This window comes from Coturnix japonica, chromosome 1 (assembly GCF_001577835.2).
Source record: "Coturnix japonica isolate 7356 chromosome 1, Coturnix japonica 2.1, whole genome shotgun sequence".
NCBI classification, from domain to species: domain Eukaryota; kingdom Metazoa; phylum Chordata; class Aves; order Galliformes; family Phasianidae; genus Coturnix; species Coturnix japonica.
This window is the reverse complement of record NC_029516.1, coordinates 79,996,152-80,015,382: the sequence shown is the minus strand read 5'-3', so window position 1 is coordinate 80,015,382 and position 19,231 is coordinate 79,996,152. Positions and strand designations below refer to the sequence as shown.

At 36.1% G+C, this 19,231-nt stretch overlaps 1 long non-coding RNA gene across 1 annotated transcript; it reads right to left on the bottom strand.

Moving 5' to 3' along the window:
• Positions 1–8,023: 8,023 nt before the first annotated feature.
• On the bottom strand, positions 8,024–18,484 carry LOC107321316. The gene is made up of 4 exons (XR_001558532.2): positions 18,414–18,484; positions 14,915–15,001; positions 12,333–12,445; positions 8,024–8,400 (listed from the first exon to the last, which is right to left on the bottom strand). It is a non-coding gene; the product is annotated as an uncharacterized LOC107321316 (long non-coding RNA).
• Between the last annotated feature and the right edge of the window lie 747 nt (positions 18,485–19,231).

Below are 19,231 nucleotides of genomic sequence, written 5' to 3'. Positions count from 1 at the left end.
TGAACAACCCTGCAAGCATACCACATACGTACCAAGCTCTCTTGACCCTACAACACCTAGATGCCTTAGGAAAAGTAACGCAAAGCTAGAAGTGCTATCCCATTAGCAGATAAACACCACAAACTAGAACATATATTGCAACATGTTTCGCATAGGATTTTTATGTTACTGTAACTTGGCAAGCATGATGTAGACAAACTTTGTAATACAGCAGGATTATTCTGAAAAAGAACATGAAAATACTGTTACTTAAAAGAAAATCTTGTTCAGAGGAAAAAAAAAAAAAAAAGACAGAAAAAAAAAAAATTAAAATGGAATAGCAAACAAAACCAGTAACAGGAAGGACATTATTTCTGGCACCACTCCTGAATCTTCACTGTTAATTTTTTGGTGGGTCACTTAAGCAGCTACTCTTGTCTCAGAAGCTATAGCAATAGTCAATCCAGCAATTCTGTGGCAAACCAACTGAAAACACCTGCCCCAGAAAAAAATTACACTCCTGGTAGGGAAAAGGAGTTAGCTACAGAGATTTCATAGCTGTAGAATAAAGGAATAGTATTCAGTCAGTCATAACCACTCAAAGTCATCAAAAAGTAACCAGCTGACTCCAAAGAGCCAGCTTTGGTCTGTTGACACCTGCTTCTCAGAGAACAAAACACTTGTGCCATCACCTAATTTGCACAGTGAATACAAGTTGATACAGTGAAGATAATACCCAAAAACATTCATTCTAGAAAGCAACAAAGCCCTATCAAATATCCTGCTTTTAACAGTTCTGAAGGACACAGTTGGGCCCGGCCCTGTGCTCCCTGTAAGCCATGCCAGCCCAGGCACATTAGATGCTCTACAGGAGTGTACTGCTGGGCTTCAGATTGGCTGAATGTCTAAGCAGATATGTGGATGAGCTTGTGTTCTTCCTGGGACTGATACAATTTAGCATCTTTATAACTGACATAGACGATGGGATTGGGTGCACTCCCAGCAAGTTTGCTGATGACAACAAGCTGAGTGGTACAGCTGACACAAGAGAAGGGAGGAATGTCATCCAGAGAGACATGGACAGGATTGAAAAGTGGGCTCATACGAATGTAATGAGATTTAATAAGACCAAATGCAGCGTGTTGGGCTTGGGTCGAGACAAACCTAGGTAAATGTACAGACATAGTGATAAGACAGGGGAAAATGGGTTCAAGCTAAAAGAGAAGATATTTAGATAAGCTGTTAGGGGGAAATTTTCCACCAAGAGGGTGGTGAGGCACTGGAACAGGCTGCCCAGAAAAGCGTTCAAGTCCAGGATGGATGGGAAACTGGGGAGCCTAATCTAGTGCCTGATTAAGTGGTTGGTAACCCTGCCCATGGCAGGGGGGGTTGAAATTAGATGATCTTTGAGGTCACTTCCAACTCAAGCCATGATTCTATGAGCTTGTTTCCCTTTAACATCAAAATCCTTTATACGCTTTTCTGCTGTTTCATCAACAACATCAGTGCTTATTAGGAAAGGGCTCCTTTTAGGAATATGCAAAAGCCAAACTTCTGTTTCATGCTACTCTTTGCAACTCAAGTTGGTGGGCAACTTGAGACGGCAACCATCTACAAATGAAATCTCAGACTACACAGATTTGCTGAATCAATGCCATACTGAGTCAATACCTGAACTATTTTCCTTAAGAAGATGAAAGCAAGGTGAAATTGCTAGAATTTTGGCAAGTAGAGCAATTTTCCCCACAGGGAATAGGTACAGAGAGCCTGAATATGTATTCCTGAAGTACAACAAAAGTATTCAATTAATTTGCATAAGTCAGTATCAATTTCTAAACTTCCACTGAGATACCACAAATAGCACTTTGCAAGCCTATTAATTTAATAGCTCTGATATTCATTCTATTTCATCATGTATTTCCTAGGCTTTTATTCATTTTGATTTGTTTTTCCCTCCTCAAATATTATTTTAAATAGCTTTCACTAAATTGCTGCAGAATAAGTGAAACATTTTATTCTTTTTCAAGGAAACTCAGCAGAAATATAATAAATAATAAAGCTGATAAAAGGATACATGAAAGGCATACCAAAATCCAGGGGGGTTATTCTGATATCTGTACCACTTAACTTCAAGCTAAGAAATGAATCTCATCAGACAGCTTCTTACCAAGTTCTTGGCCGACGGATTAAGGCCAGCATCAAAGCCTTGTAAGTACTGGAATTCTGTTTTTACCTTCTTAACTGTAAGCATGGAACACAGTAATGTGTTATTTAGCCATCCAGATCTGAAAGGCAAGATGACTGTTTTATAGCTTTCAACTTTGCTGGGTGAGTTAGAATTAATATTAGTTGTTAACAAGAAAACAGAGTACATAACAATCATGGTAGAGTCTAAAACAAATTATGAGGCTTATGTTCATGCACTTATATTTGGGAGAGTGAACGTGACTGAACAAGGCAATTACCTTTAATTTGGAGGAGCTAGAGTCCTGTCATTAACTATGTCTATCACAGTTAGTTAACAATATCGATTAACAAGATAAGAAGCAGAATAAGCCATTCATCCCCTGAATGAGGTTTTATAGATTTTGTAGTGAATTCCTTTACCATATTTCAAAAATAAAATAACAGAATTGGTGGTGAAAAAGCTCCAATGAAGCTAGATTTCAAAAAGCCATTCTGAAGAACATTCCTCAATCAATCTGCTTTTGTTAATATGGAATAATTGTAGAGCTAAATAAACATACAAAAACATTCCGTGCATCTGACATATGCAGGAAAAACACTCTTTGATTGTCGAAGGAAAGGGGTTCCAGGCCCAAACTTTGCAGGACTGAAGAAACAGACAAATTAAAATCTGATTGACTGCAAGTGATTAAGGAAAACACAGATTTGCCACAAGGATTTCTGAACTAACATCAAAATCGTTGTCTAAAACGACTCAGTGTAATCCTGGTTTAACTCAATAACTGACAGTGGAATCAAAGTATAAATTATTTTGTTGTTGAGATATTACGAAAGAGAAATACAGACATACACGTGTTCCTTCTCTTTCATTCACACAGGCTTGCTACTCCACATGTTTTGCAGAAGACAAGCACTCAATTGGCAAGTGTCCTACTATTTTAAAAATAAAAGCTTCCCACCCCCCCGATTTATTCTTTTTCTCTCTCTTTTTTTTGTTTTCTTTCTACATAGACTCATAACACACTGATCCATCGCCATGTTTGGTGGCAAGTAACCAAGTGTATATCAAACAATTGTGGTACTTCTGAAGCCCCAGAGCCAAACTGCAAATTGGAAATGCACTCCTGGTTACTCCATTAACAAAAGAGATCCTTGATGTGCAATTCTACTCATCATTCCTCTTAAGTTATTATCAGACAGCTGAGATGAGACAACAATGAACGAACACATGCCTAATCATTAGCATGTCAGACACATTATTAAAAACAGTAGGAACAAAAAAAAAGATGAGAGGAAAGGCATTTGCTTCCTTACTTAGACATTAGAAAGCTTATTTTGGATGAAAAGAATTATAGGAAGGACTGACATAGATAGAAAGACTTTCTGCAATGAAGGCACCCAAACCTTCAGCGTGTTTTGGATAATCAAGTTTTCAAGTAGTTTCTCGTCTTTATTAAAGAAATACACATGTTTAGCTCACGTGAACTAGAAATATACTCTTTCACCTGTATAATTGTTCCTATATCTTGATATTCTATTTTCTTAATGTTATCAGCCAAGTAACTACACCACACTTAAATAGCACAAAATCAAACTTATTCTGACTCTATCTTTAAAACATAAGTTCTTGGTCACATACAAAGTCATCTTCTTATGTTCACTACTTAAAAAAAAAAAAGGAATGCAAACCCTCAGAGTATTTAGGATATAAAGCAATCACAAAATGTTAACAATAACATTGACACAGTTCTCCTATTGAAAACATTTACCGAGTATTTATTTATATGGTCTACTTTTTCTTTTTTATCCCACTAAAAAGATGAAAGGTCTTGTTTATTTATTTGTTTTTTTTAGATCCAGTTAAATTCCTCAGGAAAGTTTACCTTAGCAAATAGGTATATAATTAATGTGTAAAAGTAAAACAGCAAATGTTTAGACCAAGAAAGAGTTGTGTGATGTTAAGATAAAGTCTGTTAAGTATTTTACATGGGTTGTCAAAACCTAGAGAAAAAGATGAGAACTGACTTCTGTCAAACACTGATACTGTCATGTTCAAAAAGTACACTGTAATTCAAGGCTTGGCTGCAGGTTTCCCAACATACCACTTGTTTGCAAATTTCTAAAACCAATCAGTAAAATATGAGCAATTTTAAACAGGTTAGACCGTATGCTTGTAAACATCTTAACAATGAAATGACATCTCAAAGAATGGCGCTTTTGACAGTGTTACTGACAAAGTATGTGAATGCCTCTGGCTAAAGCATCTGAGAAAGGTCCAGAAGAGATACACAGTAAAGTTGCTTAAGTAGTGAATAAATGAGAGTGTGTCTCAGTGCCATCAAACTTACAGCGTGGATCCAACATGGCTAATATGTTGCGTGAAATATACAACAACACATACCTTTGTCCTTGAAAGTAAACAGATAATAATAATAATTTAAACAAAAAAAAAACAAAAAACAGATAAAAGGCAAAAATACAGTTGCTGTCAAGACCATAAGAAGTTTGGTGAAGCATGTTACTCACAAATTTCTAGAGACTCAGACATGTGGGATAACACAGGATATTGAAGTTGTTAACATTCCTTTTTTAAATGCACAAGTTCCAAATGACTTAGTATGCATTTCTAAGCCACAAAAATGGTTTTAGAAAGAAGAGGTGGTGTACTGGAAATCATCCCTCTCATGCCCTGATTCAGTGTTATTTCACAGTTCCATTAGTTGTTAATACCTATTGTTAGAGGTGCAGAGATACAGAGATACAAAGCCTGCCATGCATTCTGTGGTCCTCCAGCTAGGATCTGGCTTTAAATGAGTTTCTGAAACTAACTTTCTTAAAAGTTTATGGGGAGCAGAAGGATTAAAATTGGAATGTAAACCATATTCATCATCATTTTCCTGTGTCTGCACAGGATCACATGAAATATGAGATACCATCTCAGAGTTACTATAGTGGAATGACTCCTGTTGATATCAAAAGGCTACAGCTTAGACAAGGTTCTTATTTACCAACAAACTTAAGTTCACATCAAAAAGCAGTTTAACCAGTGAAGAACTGTGATCAGAGAAATGGTGATCCCAGTGGAGACTGTGAGGTGCACTGGATTAGACTGGAGAGAACCCAGTGAAAGTAAAGGGAGCAGATGAAAAAAGGAGGAGTATTTTCAGAACATTGGGAACTCTTGGAATAATTCTAGGAGATAACTGTAGCACATGATTAAACCTTGCTATTGTTTATACATTTTAATGTTTTCAGCATTTCAAAAACAAAGCACAACTTCTGATGTCTTTTTTTTTTTCTTTCTTTTTTTTTTTTTTTTCCACAAAACACAAAAAACATGGTTTCTAACCAAATCACTTGAATGCCAGAAGCTATAAAGTACATCATAACCACAGTCTTACTTAAAATTCGCAGTATATCCACACTCCTTTGAACTTCCCAGGGATGGATACTCTGGTGTTGACTGCTGTGGTTGAAATCAATAATCTGTCTCACTGTCTTGTTTGCGTGCTCCCCTCTCTTAAACATGCTTTTAAAAAAAAACCCTTATTCAGTATGCACCTCTGCAGACTTGTAGCTACCAAGACATTCCTGACAACAGAGAGAAGCTTTGAATGGTTATCAAGTGTAATTATTCAATGTTTTTATTCTTATAACTACTAACACTTAAAAAGGAAAAACAAACATCATAAGATACTTTTCTTTTTTGTTGCTGTTTCTCTTAAACAGAAGTGGCACCTTTCATTCTAGCTATGAGGCACAGGTAATTCTATTTCTGCTCACATCGCAGATGTCCTGCAAAAATTTATCAAAACAAGTGGAATTTCTTCTTTTAGATGGGTACTCAAAGGTCTGTGCCTTTCTGTGCCAAGATGCAGTTCTCTGCTTCTCTGAAAGTACAAATTTGAGATCCAAAGAGGAATTAGAAGTAAATAAATAAATAAATAAATAAGCATATTTAATAAATTCAGTAGCATGCCAGACCTCTTACCTGTCTCATGATACTTCCTCATAGATTAAGCAATAAGCATCTTGTTAGGTGAGTGCTTATCTGCAGTTGCCAGACTCTTTAGCTTTCAGTTATCAAGCCCTCTGTTTCTTCCTCTTCTCCTTCATACTCCTGTAATGTCCCTCTTGTGCTTCTTAAGGGCTGTGGCATTTTACAAACAATACATGCTGGTGACAAATGACAAACTGCATTGTTATGCACTTATTTTCATAATCTGTTTCTTGGTAGAAGCAGTTCTAAATGGTACTAATCTCTATATGCTGGAGTTTGGTATATTTAATTCTAGCTGCTGCCATGAGGTTGTGGTTGACTGTTTGTGTTCCTGTTTCATCCAATTGCAATAGAAGAACTTAGTAGATGTAAGAATTGGTTGCCATACAGGAAGGATGTGGAGCTGTTAGAGCGGAAGCCCACAAAGATGATCACAGGGTTGGAGTACCTCTCCTGTGAAGGAAGACTGAGGGAGCTGGCTTTGTTTAGTTTAGAGGAGGCTTTGAGGAGACATCACTGTGGCCTTCCAGTACTTAAGGGGAGCTTGTAAACAGAAAGGAGACCAGCTTTTTACATAGTCTGATAGTTATGGGACAAGGGGGAATAGGGGAATAGCTTTAAGCTAAAAGAGGGGAGATATAGGTTAGATATCAGGAAGAAATATTTTACTTAGAGAGTGGTAAGGCACTAGAACAGCCTGCCCAGAGAGGTTGTGAATGCCCCATTTCCAGTGGGGCTTAAGCCTAGGTTCGATGGGATCCTGTGCAGCCTGACCTAGTGGACAGCAACACCACTCATAGCAGGGGGGTTAGAACTAGATGATCTTTAGGGTCCCCTCCAACCTAAGTTATTCTGTGATTCTGTGAAAGTCCCAATTCAAAGTGGGCCATCACTACTGTAATATCTAAATCCTTAATAGGGACTGAAGGGAAAGGATGGTTGCATGGAAAAACAACTGGTATACTTTTGCTATCACAGAGGTTAATCTAGACAGCTTGCAAAGCTGTGGAACTCACTAGTCATCCATCTTCTGTAGGTCCCAGATGTAGATCACACTATCTGAAGTAGCAGGACCAAAAGACTGTTTGAGTAGCTAAACTGCACTATGATGTCAGGACTGAGCTTCTTCACAGCATCATTAAAAGTAGTAGCTATCTGACAACCTATATGAATGCTGTTACACCTAGAAATGACATGGACAGAATTAAAGGCCAACAGGCAAGCTTAAATAAACTGGGCCACTGGCCCAAGGCAGAACGTGGTTTGTTGGCTCTGAGAAAAAAAGGAGTAGGTTTTCTAATTCTTTGGTCTACATCTCCCATAGGCAAAATAAGACATTCTGGTATACTGAAACAGAGCCACGAAAACTGGACTTCCTTTGGTCACGGGAACTGGATGTACCCATACATCCAGATAACCAAGGACCTAGAAACTCATGGTTAATGAAGCCACAACCCACTGTCAAAAATCTAAACCTTATGCCTAAATTTATCTTTGATAGTGCATTTGAGCCCACTTCGGTCAACAATAACTCAAATATTCAAATTTCTGTATTAGTATGTACATATTGCTGTGGGACATGGCCACAAGGTTTAAAAGAGTCCGAATTCACATGATTTATTACTCTACCTTTTTCGAGCAGACAAAAGCTCAAATATACCAGTGGTCTCTAAGGGAACTGAAGTTTGTTTTTGTCACTGTTTATCAGAAACACAACAGATCCCAGTAAATTGGCAAGTATGACAGAATATTCTGATTGCAATACTTAGATAACGCATATTGCCATGCAAAGATATTAGCAAATATATTTTTATCAGTTAGAGCCTAAATACATAGGTTGCTCTGAAAGTAATACCTCCTGCTTATTTCCATGGAAGCTACAATAGTTAGAAAGATCACAATAACCCTATTTGTCAGAGCAAATTTTCAGCTACAAAACACTATTTTTCAGCACTACTATATGCTTTTTATTTTTGCAAGTGATCAGCAAGCATCTGCATGGTGCACTTGTGGTTGTCTGAAACACCCTCCACCTGGATACACAGACACTGACCATATCCTTCTGGCTGCAATTACCCAACAAATTTGTTGTCCATCAAGTAGTTCACCCTTCAAATCCATAACTCTCCAATACAGAGAGATAAGGAAGTGGAGTTGGGCTGTGTCAAAGGCCTTGCATAATTACAGATAAATTATATCCATTGCCCTTCTTGTCCACCACAAGAATTTTTTTCCTGTAAAAAGAAAAAATCTTTAAATAACAATTTATGTTTTTAAATTGAAAAAATGATACAAAAATAACTTGGTATTTAAGAAGAAGGTATGGTAAGACTTAAAATAACAGAAGAGGCATCAAGTCTGCATTGAATTCTGATGATTCTGTTGCTAAGACAGAAAAGCATCAGCCACATGAGATGGAAACAATGCTTCTTCAGAATACTGTTTTCTTTGTAACTGAGAGTAAATCAATTTGAGTAGGTTATCAGAATGTTATTTAATTAGTATTAGCAACACCACAGGCCAACATTATGAACGATAATCTGACACTGCTGATGGAAGGTTCAGAAGGCAGCAATAAGTTTATGTCACCAAGAGGTGGGCAACAACTGTGATTTCACAGCACAAAAAAAAAACTTGTGCCAATGTCAAGACAGTTTGGGTGGAAGATTAAATTAGCTCTTGCTGAGATCCATATTCCCCCAGTGACAATGCTTATTATTCTGTGAGAGTGAATTTTAAGCTAACATTTAGTAACACAGTAGTACTTTTGTTGAAGGTCTGCAAATGCTTTTTAGTTTAAGACTCCTTGAATCAAAAGAGTTTCTACATGCTTAAGTGGATCCAGGTAACAATAAGCTCTGAGGCACAGTTGTTACAGGCTTGGCAAGCACAATTATAACAAGTCACAGTAAACTTGTTTTGAAAAAGAACAGAATACAACCATCAATAAAAAGGCAAAGCCCAAGAGAAACTTGTTCAGGGAAGAAGAGAAGCAAAAAAGAGAGGGAAAACAAATAAAATAATGAATGGAAACAAAAGCAGATTATTGAAAAATTATTACATTATTTATTGAAAAATATTACAAGTGAAAGGATTCTCACAGAGATGTTTCAAAACTGCTTCTTAAGTGCCATCAATACCCTTAACCGATGTTTCATTCACTATCTTTTCCCTCTCTGCTGTCTTCCACTGTCTATAGTGAGTTATGTGTGGATGGTTCCTGCTGTCCTGAGTGAGGTTATCCTGAACTGATACAATTTCTTATACATAGAACAAATTTATGAATTGGAGCTTGCATTTTTTATAAATCTAAGAATAATCATTTAATACCTCATGGAAGCTTTCACAGAAACTTCAGTGTAAGATCTTTTCAAACTACTGGATGTATTCAAATCCACTTGGAAAGAAAGGGAGAAGTAAAAAAAAACAAAACAAAACAAACCACCACCAAAAAAAAAAAAAAAAACCAAAACAAAAAAAACCCAGCAATATTCCTATTATTTCATTATTTCTTCAAGAAATAATCTTTCCCAGGACTGATTCCACACCCTGTGCCAGATTCAGCAGCAAGAACAGAACACAGTAAGTTACTTTCACACAGTTCATTTCAAGCAGACAAAAATCAAACACATAAACAATCCAAGCATTTAAAAAAGGTGAGAGAAAATCCCCCAGATACTCAGAAAGCTTTTCTCTTTTTAATCTTGTTTTTTAGCAGTACACCACTTGTTTCAGCATTTGTTTCTCATTACTACTAAAACAACACAAAACTTTAAACTGTAACTGCGCACAAAATTTGCAACCAATGTGGACTGTTCTACTCTGGGTGATGTCTCAACTTCAGAAACACAAAGGTTTTGCAGAAAGATTAACTGCGCTGTCTGTTGTATACTCAAACATTCCACTTCTACTTTTGCAAACAAACAAACAAACAAACAAAAACAACCAAAACAAATAAACAAACAAAACAAAAAAAACCCTAATTTTATGAAATAGGCATAACAGGTGTTAAGATAACATTTTATCCTATCTGAAAATCATAGTAAATATTGACAGCTGTTATCATTTTCATATTTTACTAGATGGAAGGACAGTCAATAGTTGATGCAACAATGATGCTGAGAAACAGTAAATTGTGAAACTGAACACATACTGAATCTGATGACAAAAAGATGTGAAAGGATAACAGTTCAGTACAATTAAGAAAAATCCCCTCATGTTTGTGGTTAATATTCTATGGTATTTTTCTTTTTCCCTTTCTGAAGGGAAGAAAGAGAAACTTATTTAAGGAAGCTTAACACAGATACTAATGAGGTTTCAGTTTAGCCTTCCTGTCTATTTACTCCAACAAGGAGACATTTTCCACTTAAGAAGCAGATTAATCTAATTAAATTAATTTAAACCATTTTATATGCCTAAGGTAGAAAAAAACACATCTTCAGAAATTCATGAGTTATTTTTCCAAGATCCTGAAACTGGTGGCAAAAAGTTGTACTGTAATTAATCTTGCAGAAGCATCTGATTTGTGTTATTACCCCACACAGCAAAACAATCCCCTTACCATGAGTGAAGCCATCTCCCTGATGCTTCCTAATGCAAGAGAAAGTGACTGCTTTTTTTCTTCTTTTCCATTCTAAAGAAAAGTGTTGATCCCAGTAACCTTTCACTTTTACGTATTGGAATAATTAAAATATTTTTGGAACTTTTAAATTGCATTTTGAGGGCTTTTACAAACTTTGGATGTATTTTTCTTTCCTGTATGGATTTTCTGTTCTTTTTAGAAAGGAAACAAAAGATGTTCTGAGTTACAGTTTGAAACTGGCAGGCCAGATGATATAACGTTATGCCATTTCTGAATACTGTTGCTCTGATTATTGACATGAGAAAGCATCGTTCATTTGGATGTCCCACTGCTCTCCCTCAAATTATCTAGATAATGCCTTTATCTCCTCAGTTTCTTGTATTTATTTATTTTGTCATAGACTGCCTGTGGAAAAGTATGATGCCAATTCAGATGTCACATGACCCTCAAATAATCAAACAAATCAAAATGTATTGTACAAGAGTAGAGCTGTACTTGTTAAGGTTTCTGACTAAGACCACTGTTTAAATAAGGAGGAGAAAACCACTCTCTGTGTTGCTATCTGTGAGCATTCCAGAGTGGTATCCTCAATTTTCACTTAATTCAAAGTTAACTGAATAAATTAGTAGACCTTGAATTCTCTGTTTCTTCAATTCCATCCCTGTTTTTATTCTCCTAAAATCTTCTGCAATAATCAACATAGAAACAAAGGTCCTTTTTGTGTTTCAGCTTTTTACCCTCAGGGTAAAGCTATATTATAAAAATCTTTGGACTCGGCCATTGAAGGTGATGTTTTGCATGTCTCCTGCTCATGGTAAAAGAAATTGGTGGAACCTGACTTGAACTAATGGCTCTAGACATGGATTTGAAACTCTAGGGCTTGCTTTGCTAACTGTCAGTATCTATCTAATACTTCTGTGTAATGAAGAGAAATCTCCGATTCACTCACAACTGTTTTCACTTTGGCTATAATGCATATCTTTAATCTCAGCTATAAACAATAAAGTTACAGCCCCATTACAATTCATGCAAGAAATATTTGCATTTTTCCACAAATGTGTTTCAAATTCTAGCTTGTGCACTTTAGTCTGGAGGGTATCTGTATTCTTAAAATCTCAATTCAAATTGAAAATATACATGTTCTTATTTTAATACTGCTGAGCTGTTTGCGCACACGAGCATTTGTGTTCAGATAAGCTGAAGTAATTTGTCAGTTTACATCAAGCCAATTATTTGAAGTTCATTTGATTTAAAGAAATAAACCTGGCTCATTTCAATTGTTCTTAAACGACATTTTTATCAAGCATCTTCCTTATTTTTGAAGCTCTTAAAATGTTTTTACATTCATCCTCATTTCATGACAAAATTATACATTAATTTAATGCTCAGGTTTCTCTGGCCCACACTCAAACAAGAGGGATTGTTTTGGGCCAATGCTTTGGCTGTTGTTGAGTGATAGGTGCTGCCTAAGGCTGGGCCAGGCCACTCAGTGGAGGAGAGCTACCGCCATGATGGTACACTGGCATGGAGTGGGACATATTACTAGCTGTCCTGGGCCACTTGCAACCTGAAGGCCAGACATACCTGCTTTGAAGTAATTATGTACTTGTACCATTTTCCACAAGAAAATGATGACCTCTGTATGAAAATATTTCACTTCAGTTACTTCCCACTGATTACAGTTCACTTTAGGCGCACTGAAAGAGAAAGAACCAAAAATATGGTCAGATCCCATTGGATTTGGTGACAGCTTACAGCACTGTTAAACCAACCTTTAGTATGAAGTAATGAAAGCATTATTTTTCTGTCTTTTCAAAACGCAACATTTGATGTGAATGATTTGGTTACTAACAGCAATGCTTTTATGGCTGTAAATTATAAAAGTCTTTGCTTCCAGAAGAACGATGACTAAAATATTGAAAAGGCAAAGCATTTTTAAAATTGGACACAACTCTTTTGTATAGCTATTAGTCACTGTTAACAACCATTTCTTCAACAAGAAATTAGTAGTCATCACATATACCCCCTGTGGCGCAAGTGGTAGAAGTGCCGCTCTGCTACACAGAGGCTCGAATCCCGGGGGCTGGACTCGATGATCTCTAAGGTCCCTTCCAACCCGCACGAAACTATGAAACTATGAAACATATAAATGGGATTGTCTTTCGTCCTCAAGATCATGTATAATTTTGTGGATTTATAACAAATCCATTATTTCTATCTGCTTACTGCAGACTTAATACATTTCACTCAATCATTTGCTGACTGGCAAACACATTTCATGTACCCTTTCCTGTATCACAACTCAACTATTACTCAGTTGGCAAAGGCTTACTCTTACAAACTCTCTTGTCCAGTTGCCAAAAGATACAAGCAAATGAAATTCCTCTAATGTTAGTGAGGCATAACTTTGGCGCCTGCTGGAAAGAGCCAAAGTAGCAGTTTCAGATGTGTGAACAATTAAAGAAAGATGCCAAACACATTTTGTGATGCTGAAAGGAAATAAATTAGAAACAATAATCCAGAGGTGCGAATGGGTAGTTTGTACTTGAGCAACATTTTTTCTTGTTAGCAATTGTATATTAAGAGTATTTATTATACAACTGTAATTAAAATCTGTGAAGTGCTCCCATCAGATAATAAAGCCAAAGAAATGGGAATGTGTATATGGAAAAGAGACTACACATTTTAAGACAATTCCAGCCCAGTCTGCAAGGAGATTATCATTTACTCATGAAAAGAATGAAGGACCAAGACTTTCTTGAGAAGCAATGCTTATTCAAAGCTCTTTCTGAAATACTTCTGCAAGATTAGTTATTTCCATACAATGAAGTAGAAAACTGATCTTAATTTGCCTTATTTCTAACAGTGGATATAAATAGTTTTGGATGTCTTAATTTCATGCCATCTGTTCTTTCCTTTGCCTTTTTACTCTTGGATAACACATAGGTGACACCTGCATAAAGAAAGGGCATAGATATAATTAATCAGTGAGCGAATTGTCTCCTTCATTAAAATTACAAGGGGAAATTATTCTATTCCCTGGGTTAGCCAGGGAAAAGTTATCTATCTTGCCATATTTCTTCACTTTTTTGTGCCAAGAGGCTGAGTAGAATGGCACAAAAATCCAAGCAAGTGTATCAGTGTTTCAGTGAGAAGGTCTTGGGTGCCAGTACTTTCTAACAATCAGGTTAGTGGCTTCGGATCAGAAACTTTAAAGAGGCAATGTGTCTGCCAGAGCTATTCGTCAGGAAATTATTTTGCTATTATTTTCCTCTCTCCATAATAAAGTAAAAGGAGGGGAAGGGCCCAGTATATTCATCTCAGTTTGCTACAGTCTCAGGACTACACTTAATCTGTACTGTCAGTCTTGGGCACGTGCAGATACTGAGGCTGGCTTAAATTGAAACACAAGTCCAAGACAAGAATTTTGTTTTCCTTGCCTTCAGATTGATTCTACACTTTCAAGTCTTACTCTGTGACAGAAGTTCATTTGTTTAAACAACACTGAGATTTTTTCACTTAACAAAGAGACTCAGAAATATCTTAACAGGGAATAATCCCCATTAAATGCATATTACAACAGTGGTAGCAGGCACAAATCTTTTGCAGTAGTCTTCACTCTTCTTCTTCAAACTTCATTCTGCTGACTGATATTTCCAAAAGCAGAGGATGGAAAGTACCAAGACCATAACAGTTGATATTCTCATACCCACGCTTAAATGGGTAAAAATTTTCAATCTCAGTTTTCGTTTCTACCAAATGACAATTTCAGCTTACAAATAACTGCCCTTTCTTTTTGAACATTTCAACTAACACAACTGACCCCAAGATTTATCCAGAATGATTTTTTCCCAGGTGTCATCTTTTCTGATTTTCTCTCTAGCTATATATAACACAATGTAGTGTGATGATAGCACAGTAGGAAATGACTGCACCCTATTGCAGTCAGCAATACAGTCACAGGGAGCAACCATCCTGTCATTCAAAGCTGTGATCCAGGACAAGAACTGGAAAGCAGCAGTACTGAGTATGCTACCACCAAACAGAGGAGATATCTCTACTGCATATCACTGTGAGTCCCGTTTCACAGCTGAGAAAGAGCAGTCTTCCACAGCTCATACATTTTTATTTTATTATTTAAAAATAAAAAATAAAAATCAACACACCTTTTTGTTGCTGATTACTGTTCATGTCAAGCCTATCCAAAAGGCAGAGGTATTGAAGTGGAAGAGGACACTTCTGGAGGTGGATGGCTGTAAAGTAGACAAAAATCACCTTAATCAGACACAAGAGCACAGAATAGACTCACTATAGTAAGGGCTACAGTACTGTAGAGACAGCAATTTTCAGTGAGTCTTCAACTACTTGGGCCCCTTGAAGATAAAATAGTTTAAAGCAGCAGCTTTAACTCAGCTCTTTGGCCTCTATCCTTTGTGCCTGTGTGGAAAGAGTTCTTTGTGTCTATATATAAAGATACCTCTGCCAGGTCATCTTGCAGTTTCCTCTAACTCCTTTTGACATTAATTCCACCACAGTCAATGGTGCTCCATATACATGAACAAAAGGCCCTGTGATCTTCGTTAGCTCTGAATGCACCATAAATCTTCCAAAGTATTTAACACTTAATGCTCTAAACCATCAAAATACTGTAGAATGAAGTTGTTCACTTTTCTGTGGCTAATTTGTTTGAAGTTATCACATTGCTGTTTACAGGAGAGGGTTTAAACACAATACAGAAATTACTTTCAGATTTTGAAAAAGAAATTTAGAACAAATTTATCTCATACTTTCATATTTTATCATGTTACCTATGTCAGCATCACAGATGTAAGCATGACATGAAGTGCATGGAGCCTAAAGAATAAGCTAAAAAGCTTTAGGTGGGTACACCAAGGATGGGTCAGGGAGGCTGGTACCTCTTGGTGCTAGTCTTCTGGTACACAATGGCTTCTTTACATTGTGTCACAGTCAAGGAACCTTGAAGCGACCCATGTTCATAATTGCATCATATCAAGAATGCTTTATAATTGCATTGTTCATAATTGCATCATATCAAGAATGCTTTATATTCCCAGGGCCAACCAGTATAAAAGGGAATTGTAGAGTAAATGAGAATCAAAACTCCAGAGTTCTTTATATTATGGCTTTACATTTCTCTTCCTTTCTGTTTCTGAAATATAGCACATAATATTATGAATAGTTATAGCTGTATATTACAAGCAATTACTGGGCAAAATGCTTTTCTTTGTCAAAGTCATTGGCAAAACTTGTGCTATCTTCAGAGCAAACAAGCTCTGATCACATCACTGTGTACACTGTGAAAGTGAAATGTGTTAAAAAAAAAAAAAGGGGGGGGTGCGGGGGGGGAGAAGACAAAGTAATTTACAATGTGCTCCTTATGAAAAAAAGAGCACAACTCAGAGGACCACATCAGTATAATAAAATCTGACTTTTCTCTGAAGAAAATGTTAAAAACTCAATGCACCAATCTTTGACACTAACTAAAAAAACCTAACCAACAACAAAAAAACAAAAGAAAACAAACAAACAAGCAAAAAAAAACCAAAAACAAAAAAACCAAAAACAAAACAACAAAAAAAACCACTTTAATTTAAATTTACCTCAGTTGTAGTCCATACTGTCACGGATCCTAAAAGATTTATTGTAATGTTACTGAAACCTGAATATTGCCCAGATGTAAGAGCAGCTTTTCAGCTCCTACAGTCTTTCTACTTAATGTCTAAATTATAACTTTCAGGGGTATACTTGAATACTAGATAGTAAAGATGACTTTACAGTTATCTCTGGTTTGAAAATACTGCTTTACTCAGGTTTATGGCCCATTAAGACAGTGTGTTTTTCCTTGTAATATCCCCTGCTGTGCAGTACTAATTTCATTTTAACACTATGATTTGAACTCAACACATACAATTAGTTTCTATCAAGAATAAAAGCTCTTTTGCTCAAGGTCAAATTATACAAAATCTATGACGCAGGATGAACAGGCTATATCAGTTCAAGGAAAAACTAGCCCAAACCCTATTGTTTTAAAATTCTTTCTCTAATTCAAAGAAAAATCTCATTTCGTTCCCATTTTTCTCCTATACTATAAAACCCCAAATAAATCAGTTGTATCAGTACCTTCTTCTGTAATTTGCTTACTATAGCAACACATCTACCTAGTCTACATTTAGATTTTTTAAAGGAGAACTGTAAATTATCTAAGAGTCTCTTCAAGACCAAGAAATAAAGTGTATCAGCTGCCATGAATCCTTAGCAGGCATTTCCCTCTTACAGCTAAATGAGAAAGTGAGGATTGCAGTACCCTCTGATTCAACAATTTTTAATCATTTCCTGTTGAGATGGACAGAAATGGAAATAGAATTTTTCAATTCACTCCTAAACCTCACACTCACATCACCTGAAGGAGACCAGCTGCATATTAACAACTGGAGGACATGAGAAAAGATGATGCATACTATGATCCTGAGGTCTCCAAGACACAGGCTTTATTACATTTATGATTACATTTTAAAGCATACTTTGTCTGTTCATTTTTCTTTAATACAGGATATTACTGTTCAAGTTAAATAGTACGTTTGTTTGATGTAGAAGAGTCCTCAATCTCAATTCTACTTCAGCAAAGACAGCTGTGATAATCTACTTAACCACACATTGAACATCTTACCAGTTTTCCACATAAGCAAGAGAAAGCTGAAGTGCTAAACCTCCAGTCAGTGGAGGTCCTGGTTAAAATTTCAAGATGTATTTTAAAGACCTGCTTGTCATCACATAACTGAATTTCTTTTTCATGGCAAATTTTGATCAACAGTAAAATGAATACTAAATCCAAACTTAAAGCTTACATATAAAAGCAACGTGGCACTAGGCAGCACAGAATACAAGTATTTCTCAGTCAATTGACACTGAACCTGTTTAGCACCTTTCAATATAAATAAAAGTTCAGATTTGGTCCTACTCTTCCTGACAAACGGAATCATTTGCCATTTTGTTTAGAAAGTTGATAGAACTGTGGTTTTATACATAGAGTAGAAGAGCTGCATAAACCTTGCCAAACAGCTTAAGCATCCTCCTAAGCTACTTCTTCCTGCTGAGCCAGCACAGTTCCCTCTGCAGCAAATTCATCTGGTTGGGAAAAATCATTTTGCAAGATTTGATTATTATTACCCTATTTTAAAGGAAGAACTGGAGCCAAGTGGAGGGAAGCATAACAGAACACTGTAAGTAAATAAATGTTTCCAGATAAAAGTATTTAACTTGGTTTCAGAATGAGTATTTCTAGTTTTATATATGAAAATTTAAATATTACAGTTACAGATGTAAGTTTAATTCCACTCACTGCAGAGCCACATAGAATCATAGAATGGCTCAGGTTGGAAAAGACCTTAAAGATCATCAAGTCCAACCACAGCCTAACCATACTACCCTAACTAACAACCCTCCACTAAATCACGCCCCTGAGCACCACATCCAAACGGTTTTTAAACACATCCAGGGACAATGGCTCAACCACCTCCCTTGGGAGCCTATTCCAGTGCTTAACCACACTTCCTATAAAGAAGCTTTTTCCTGATATCCAACGTAAGCTTACCCTCCAATTTATTAAGAGGTTCCCAGTTTCTGTTTCCCCTTCCCAGCCCTTACCAAAAAATCTCAAGTTTCTGTAGCTGAAGAAGTACCTCATGGTCTTTACTTTTCAACTCTCATAAAGAGTCTGGAAGACAAAATTAAAACAATTGTTATACACTACAACAGAAATTCCTGAGACATCAGGTTTGCTTCTGTAAATATTACTTTACTGTAACTCTCTCATTTCAAACATCTTTTTAATGTATTATTTCCAAATTATAGTTAATTTGACTTCTGCCTTTTATAAGCTGTTGGTATCCTCCAGGGAGAAAGAGAGAGACAAACACTGCAACAAATGGCACAATTCATAGTAACTATGTTTCAAGACTACTTGCACTTATTTCAGTGTCTTTTTCCAACAGCCTCAGATGAAAGCGTAATTATAGGATAACATGTACAAAACATACACATATCCATGTATTTGTAAACCTTGTTACCCACTTAAATACATACTTGCAATACTAAGAAACAACATTTAACTAGGCTTGAAGTTAGTAGCTTAATACTTATTATCTCCTTCGTAGTCAATAAATGCTTTGAATATTTTGTTCTACCTATTTTTAAGATAAATAATACAAAAGTTTTTTTGCTAAATACAGTTTATTTATAATAGTGTTTTTGCTCATTTGCTTTCTTTACAGATGTCTGGGCTGAACTCCCTGAAAACCATTGTATGCTCACAAAGTCAGTCAATAAGAATGATAAAATGTGACTTATTTGATTAACCACAAATATGCACTATGGTTTAAATTCAGAATATTCATGATCAATCAACTCAGTAAAATGTATCTTGAAGATGCTATTAATAATAAATAAAAATAAAAATAAAAAAA